Here is an 8,693-nt window from a genome sequence, read left to right as displayed (position 1 = left end):
TTAAAAAAATATTCAAGGGGAATGATTTTTCATTGATACATTTCTTTATATGTAATGAAATGAAAAAAAAAGTGAATAAAAATTTTTTCTTTGTAAAATTTAATCCTAAACTATGCTTCCACACAAACACATGTAATTATTTATTTAAAAAAAGAATAGTTGAAGGGATTTAACTTTAGTTTTTTTTTTTTTCCTCCTAGTGTTATCTATGAAGGGGAAAAAAAAACACCCCACAGAAGTTGTCTATTTCTGCTCTCTCCTGTCTGGTGTTTCTCTGACCCTTTCTTTGTGTTAAGATGCGAAGTTCTGTGAGGACTCACCTGATAAAAATCTCAGGTAAGTAGTAAGAGATAGATTAGGTCTTTAATTAGAAGGACTACCAAACCACCAAACAGAACCCGTTGCCATCAAGTCAATTCTGACTCATAGCGACCTTATAGGACAAAGTAGGACCGCCCCATGGGGTTTCCAAGGAGCGCCTGGTGGATTCAAACTGCTGACCTTTTTTGGTTACCAGCCAAGCTCTTAATCACTGCCGCCACCAGGGCCCCAATTAGAGAGACTAGTGACTGAAAGGTGAATTTGATATCCACCATTTTCATTCATTCTAAGCAGGTACTTAGAATGAAATCGACAGGACTCAAAAGGGAAGCAATATGAGCAACCTCGGGCACTGCTTTCCCTGTAATTGATCCCTGGATGGGTGTGCCAGGAGAGGTTGCAAGCAAGGACTGAGCAAATCCTAGTATCACCATTTTGTCTTAAGTGTCAGGGATGTTTAAAAAAGAAAAAAAAAATTGTATATTATGCAGGGAACCAGACTATTTAACCTCTGAAGTCCTTTCCTATAGTGTTTTATTATTTGAGTTGCTCATACAATCAAGCTCCAATTGTCTCACCACCTCCTTCACTCCTTTTTTTTTTTTTCGGTTTGGCTTTTCAGTCCACATTTATATCAGCCGTGGCTGCCAGCATTAGGCTCAGTGGGTGAAGCAAGTCTTACGTGAAAACCGGCTGGCGGCAGCCTGTGGGAGCTGGTGCCACAGGAAGCTGCTCCAGTGGCGGCCGCCTTGTCCTTGTTCCAAGCACAGAAGGAGGGATCCCCAGCAGAAAGATGAAGTGGTCTGCATCCCTGACCTGGCCCTGTGGAAGGTTCCTCTCCCAGTCAAAACTGTTTTCTGCAGAGATCTTCTGTGTGCCAAACGGTCACTTTTTTTTTTTTTTGAGAGGAATACCCTAGTGTGGCCTTGAGGAAGCTGATAAGTAAGCAGAGGATGCTAGCTGACAGACAGAGAGGAGGCACAGTCGAGAGGAGAGCCCCGTAGCTCTCAAGAGAGAGAAAACTGGAGTGAGCTGTCTTCCTTCTGGCTGGGATGTCATTTCCCACTTCCCTGCCCTGAGGCTGCTTGGATTAGAAACCAAACTCAAAAACCAGAGCCATCTGTGGCTACAGCCTGGGGGGATCTCAGTAAGATGTGTGTGGACTTCTCCATATAACATCAGGGTGCTTTTATTGATTAACATAAGGAAGCCCAGAGCCTCTCAGGAAAAATAAATCTGTATTGACATAACCTAACAGCTAACATACCCCACTGAGTAGATTCTGACTCATAGCAACCCTATAGGACAGAGTAGAACTGCCCTATAGGGCTTCCAAGGAGTGGCTGGTGGATTCAAACTGCCGGCCTTTTGGTTAGCAGCCTGAGCTCTTAACCACTGCGCTGCCAGGGCTCCAAAAACTAACACGGGAGTGCGTAACATTTTAGAAGAATTTATGTCAAAAATGGTTAAAATACCGTAAAAGAGAGCTCCTTCTTTCAGATGGGGAAGAATTTCTACCCCCTTCTCTTAATTTTTTTTTTTTCTCTTCTTAAAAAACACACACGCATGCACAAACCAAAAAAAAGAAAAAAACAAACCAGCTGCTGCGTAGTCAGTTCCGACTCACGGCGACCCCATGTGTCTCATCAGAGTAGAATTGCGCTGCATAGGATTTTCAATAGCTGTGATCTTTCGAAGTAGATTGCCAGGCCTTTCTTTCAAGGGTTTTGAGCAGAGGTGGGACATGATCTTATTACTTTTTTTTTTAATAATTTTTATTGTGAAAGTTTACAAATCAAGTCAGACTGTCACATATAAGCTTATATACACCTTACTCCATACTCCCACTTTCTCTCCCCCAAATGAGTCAGCCCGCTCCCCCCTTCCAGTTTCTCCTTTTGTGACTGTTTTGCCAGTTTCTAACCCTCTCTACCCTCCCATCTCCCCTCCAGACAGGAGATGCCAACACAGTCTCAAGTGTCCACCTGATACAAGCAGCTCACTCTTCATCAGCATCTCTCTCCAACCCACTGTCCAGTACCTTCCATGTCTGACGAGTTGTCTTCGGGAATGGTTCCTGTCCTGGGCCAACAGAAGGTTTGGGGACCATGACTGCTGGGATTCTTCTGATCTTATATTTTTAAAGTATCACTCCTCATGCTCCTTGAAGAGACTTTTATACTAATCCAGGCAAGAGACACAGTAGCTCAGATGAAGGTGGCCTGTCAGTGGATGACTGAGAACAGGTTGGATTGCAGAGATATTTTGAAGGTAGAGAAAACAGGATTTCCTAACAAATTCTATGTGAGGTGTGAGAGAAATAGAGAAGTCAAGAATGACTCAGATTTTTGGCCTGAGCAACAAGGATTTGCCACCTGATGGGGAAGGACATTGGCAAAAGAGTTTTGTGGGGGAAAATCAGAATGAAGGTGGTCGGATGTATTAATCAGGAGCTCTAAGCAGCGGCATCTCTACGGTTGGTGTCACCTAGCATGGTAACTCATGGTGTCCCCCCCCATGCGAATTACTACAATATTGTAGCTAAAACACCAGAACATTTGACAAAATCAGCAACTATAAAAACACTGCAGCAAACAACCGCGCGTGCTTGCAGTACCTGCAGAAGAAACCCCGTGATTTGAAAAGTCGTTGAAATTGCTTGCTAACGACAGCTCTAACCAGAGCACTTTAGAAGGTTCAAAAAGTAGATTAGCACAGAGTTTTAGCCTTGTAGATATATAGATACTTGTAAGCTGGGCTTACAAAAGAAAAATTTTGTTGTTATAACTAACTACAGGAATATTTTTACAAAAAATGATAAATTTCTGCTGAAACGCTGCCCGAAAATTTTATAGACAGTCATTTTGGTGTCACCCACTCTGACAGTGTTCGCTGGTACGGTCCACACTGCCCACACTCTGCCAGCAAGGCCACTGGTTCCAGAGGGATGTCTGGGCTGCAGAGATAAATTTCAGAGTCTTTATCATATAGATGGAAACCCTGGTGGCATAGCGGTTAAGAGCTACTCCTGCTAGCCAAAAGGTTGGCAGTTTGAATTCACCAGGTGCTCCTTGGAAACCATATGCGGCAGTTCTACTCTGTCCTATAGGGTCGCTATGTGTCGGAATCCATGTAACAGGTTGGGTTGGGTTTGGTTTGGTTTTTTTTATCAAATAGATGAAATTTATAGTATTAAAGAGACTGGGTGAGAGCACCCAAGGAGTGAGTATGGGTAGAGAAGACTGAGCTCCAGAGGACTCCAACATTAAGTGTCAGGAAGATGAGGACTGCAAAGGATGCCGAGAAGTAGCAGCCAGTGAGGCATGAGAAATACCGAGACAATGTGGTGACCTGGAAGCCACGTGAAGAAGGGATGTCAAGGAGGGGGGAGAGATCAGCTATATCATAGGCTGTTGACAGGTCAAGAAAGATGAGGATTGAGAATGTATCATTGGGTTTAACAAAAAGGAGGTCAGCGATGACAACGATAAAAGCCGTTTCTGTGGAGTATTAGAGGTCAAAGCGTGATTGAACGGGGTTATAAGAGCAAGGGGGAAGAGAAGGACAGCAAATAAAGACAGGTCTTTCAAAGTTTTATTACTAAAGGGAGGAAATAGGGCAGTAGCTGGTGAATGAGTGGGGTTAAGGCAATTTCTCTTTCTTGTTTTAAGATAGAAGAATTAATAACATGTTTGTGTGTTAATGAAAATGATTCAGTGAAGACCAAAAAATGACTATGTGAAGAGGGAAGGGAGAATCGGTGGAGCAGTGCCCAGTGTCCAGTGACGAGGAAAGATGGGATCTGGTGCCTAAGAGGAGAGTTTGCTTTAGTATAAGAGCATGGATTATTCTTCTGTGGTAATCGGCAGGAAAGAACTCTATGAGGGTGCAGATACTGGAATGGGGGGTAAGTGTGTCAGTGGAAACCCATGGAAGTTCTAAAGGCTTCTGGGGGTGGGGGCAGAAAACACAGACACACATACGCAAAGGATTAGGGATCGGACTGGCTTTGGTTTTCTCAACTGCAACACTAGAAGCTAGCAGACAAGGGGTCAAGGCCTTTCAAAACCTAAGAGAAGATAATTTGCAACCTAAGAATTTTTTTTAAATCCAGCCAAACTGTCATTAAGTGAGTGCTGACTCAATGCCTTTTCAAACATACAAGTTGTGCTTGATCTCTTCTGTTGGGCCCTCCAGATTCGCTCTCCATCCTTTGTTTTCAGGGGGAGCTCTGGTGGCATAGTGGTTAAGAGCTTGCCTGATAACCGAAAGGTCAGCAGTTCGAATCCACTAGCCACCCCTTGGAAATCCTAGGGGGCAGTTCTACTTGGTCCTATAGGGTCGCTATGAGTTAGAATCGACTCCACAGCAATGGGTTTGGTTGTTCCCAGAGAGGCAAACCTGCGTGGACTGGTTTTCTCAGGTTCCATTTTGCTCTGATTTCTGGTTGGGTTTGGCCTATGGGAGACACTGGCAGGAAACCAGGGGGCAGAAAAAGAGAAGTCGGTGCTGTGTTCCTTTACTGAAGGCCATACCTCTTGTTGGGCAGCCCTTTCCAATAGTTTGAGCTCTCTCTCGGTTCTGGTGAACACTCCTTCCTCTTGCCCCTTCAGGCCTGGTGTGGTAAAGCTTCCTGATTTTGCTGGTCCCATCTCTTAACCCTGCTCACATTTTCATTAATAGCCCATTTTTAAGCTTTCATCTAGAGCCCCCTTATGGATGCCATCTGTTTCCTGGCTGAGCCCTGACTGGATATACAAGGTCTCAAAAATTTTACCCATGCAAACGGTCAACATTTACCCTAAAGCAAAGATGAGAAGGTAAGGGGGAAGCTAGATTAACGGAAAGAGAACAACCAGAATGAAAAAGATGAGAACGTTGACATACTGTGAAATATGTAACCAATGTTACCGAACAATAGGCAAGAAATTGTTAAACGGGAATCTAATTTGCTGTGTAAACTCTCACCAAAACAAAGTACTATTAAAAAAAAAAAATTTACCCATGTACCCTTCTTATAAAACTATGGGAGGAAGTTCTCCGTTAAAATAAGGAAGTGAGAAAGAAGTAGATACAGGAGTGAGGCAAAAGAAACCCTCAGAACAACAGTTAAAGGCGGTCCCAGGGAGGCTGCTGTGTATTAGTTATACAGAGCAACCAATTCAGATTGGAGCAGGCCAGAAGGGTCTTAGAGATGTCAAGAATATGAAATTGTTATAATACCCGATGAGGAGTTTTACACAGCCAGGGTAAAAATTTGTGGCTGAGTTGGAACTAAAAACCAGTTAATGTTAGGTCAGTTCCAACTCATGGCGACCTCACGTGTGCGTCAGAGTAGAACTGTGCTCCATAGGGTTTGCAATGGCTGACTTTCTGGAAGAAGATTGCCAGGCTTTTCTTCCGAGGCACTTCTCGGTGGACTCAAACTGCCAACTTTTCCGTTGCAGCTGAGAGTGTTAATCGTTTGCACCACCCATACCAAAAAACCCAAGCCCGTTGCCGTGGAGTCGATTCCAACTCACAGCAACCCTGGTTAAGAGCTATGGCTGCTAACCAAAAGGTCAGCAGTTCGAACCCACCAGGCACTCCTTGGAAACTCTATGGGGCAGTTCTACTCTGTCCTATAGGGTCGCTATGAGTTGGTATTGACTCGCCGGCAATGACTTTGCACCACCCAGGGACTCCAAATTAGAATTAAAGACCTAGAAATCTAAGCAAGTGAAAAACAAGGCAGTTGCTGATCTTGGAGGTAGCAAAACGCTAGGTAAGAAAGAAAAAGTAATCATAGTATAGGAAATGGCTCAATTCTGATCAGCATTTACACAACAAAAATTCCAAGACACTTTCAAATTTTTTCCTTTTATGCAAATCTTTATTACACATAGGTTCCCTAGTTTTGTTATAAAGAGATTTCCATAGAAGGGATTTGTCATAATGGTACCTAAGGTTGCCAGGACATTTATTGTAACATTTGATCTTGAATATTTGACACAGTGGAAAGTAAAAAAATCTCAGCTTATATACCTCCGAGGATTGCAAATCACAACATGCAGAGTGCCTGGCACACAGTAGGCACTTATAAATGACCAGTCTTATAAGCCATCTTAATGGAAGAATGCTGTATAAGGATATTTTAAAACTACAAGGAATACCACTTTGACCCTAACTTGAGTTGCAAGTCAAGGGACGTCAGAAGGCTGACACACTTATAAAAGCAAACACTCCCCAGTCTCATTTCTTAGTTACCTTATGCTGTCGTAAGAGAAATACCACAAGTGAGTGGCTTTAAAGAGCAGAAATTTATTTTCTCACAGTTCTGGAGGCTAAAAGATTAAATCAGGGTCTTAGAAATGTTGAGTCTTTCTGTGGGTCTCTCTCCTAGTTTCTGGCATGTGCCGGCGATCCTTGGCATTCTTTTGCTTTTAGTCAGGCCCTCCTGTGTCTGTGTCTGTGTCTATGCTGCCCTTTTTATAATTCAGAAGTGATTAGGTTTAAGATCCATTCTACTCTGGTACGACCCACTGACATAACAAAAGAAAAACTCTATTTCCAAACAGGATCACATCCACAGGTATGGGGCGGCTAGGACTTCCACACATATTTGAAGGAACAAAATTTAATCCACAACATTGGGCAAATACGACACAGAACTGACAACTCTGTATATAGAAGAAATTAAGAATAAAAGGTTCTCAGGAAGGAAAGATGATCAGGGGAATCAAGTACACAGAGTAAATCAACTCTCAGAGGGGTCAAGCTCTTCTTTAGGGCAGTGACTTAAAGACCCAGATATTTCCCCTTGGGAATCCCAGTCCTGCTTAACACCACAGGAAGCTTGGGACTCTAAGGCAGAACTCTGGTTTCTCCACTAAACATAAAACCACAAAATAACGATTTTTAGCTGCAGGAGCTCCTTGGTACCATCAATCACAGGGGTTCATCAGATATTAATAGTTTGAAAAGTAAAAATAAAATAAAATTAATAATAATTAACACACGTCAAGCACTTAAGATTTGTCAGTTACTGTTCTAAACCATTTTACATTAATCATCCTATTTAATCTTCATAACAACTCTAGGTCCTTTTATCCTCCTTTTACAGATCAGGAAACTGAGACTCAGAGAGGTTAAGTTGCCTAAGGTTACATAGCCAGTAAACTGGTAGAACTGGACTTGGACTCGGATTTGACAGTCTCCAAAGCCTTCTAGGTTGTTGTTGGTAGGTGCGGTTAAGTGGGTTCCAACTCCTAACGGCCCTACGTACAACAGAATGAAACACAGCCCGGTCCTGTGCCATCCTCACAATCGTTGCTATACTTGAGCCCATTGTTGCAGCCACTGTGTCAATCCATCTCGTTGAGGGTCTTCCGCTTTTTCCCTGACCTTCTACTTTACCAAGCATGATGTCCTTCAGGGACGGATTCCTCCTGATAACATGTCCAAACTACGTGAGATGAAGTCTCACCATTCTTCCTTCCAAAGAGCATTCCGGCTATACTATCCCAAGACAGATGTGTTCGCTCTCCTGGCATCCCGTGGTATATTCAATATTCTTTGCCCACACCATGATTCGAAGGCATCAACTCTTCTTCGATCTTCCTTATTCATTATCCAGCTTTCGCATGAGTATGAGGTAATGGAAAACACCATGGCTGGGTCAGGCACACCTTAGTCCTTAAAGTGACATCTTTGCTTTTTAACACTTTGAAGAGGTCTTTAGCAGCAGAATTGCCGAGTACAATGCAACGTTTGATTACTTGACTGCTGCTTCCATGGTGTTGATAACTTCAATGTTAACGTACAGTAAATATACAGTCTTTAGCTATGGATTTTCACGCTAGCATAACAGCATTGATCAGTCCATAGATTAACAAGTGATTCTCAAATATGAAATAATAGCCATAACATAGAGGCCTGGCTATTTTAAGCAATTACTCTTACAAAGTGTTCTAGGATAGAGCCTTGTCACCTTTCTGGGCACGAGGTTCAGACATTCAAATGTATTTAATTGATAAAGTTATTATAGGAAGTCATTTTAGGGCCTCTTTTCCATCTGTGTATTCTCAGTGCCAACTGTATCTGCTGGTAGTAAGCGCTGAATAAATGTTTATTGACTAGATGGATGGATGGCTCAGTGCTGAGTCTTTTTCAAGTCTCCTGCGGACCAAGCATCTCGTTCAAAGCACGGAGACCATTATTTCTTGTTGGGGTCACGCACTGCTTGCGGCCTGGGGGAGCCCGCTCTTGATGTGGGACCAAGGTTTGAGGGGCACACTGGCACCTGAGAATGCAGAGGAGAAAGCCCAGAAACCGTGGACTGCTGTCACACTCCAGATGGGGCCTCAGAACCGCGTCGGTACCAGGAGGGGCGG

Source organism: Loxodonta africana, chromosome 27 (genome assembly GCF_030014295.1).
Source record: "Loxodonta africana isolate mLoxAfr1 chromosome 27, mLoxAfr1.hap2, whole genome shotgun sequence".
Taxonomy (NCBI): Eukaryota; Metazoa; Chordata; class Mammalia; order Proboscidea; family Elephantidae; genus Loxodonta; species Loxodonta africana.
Note: the sequence above shows the minus strand (reverse complement) of the source record.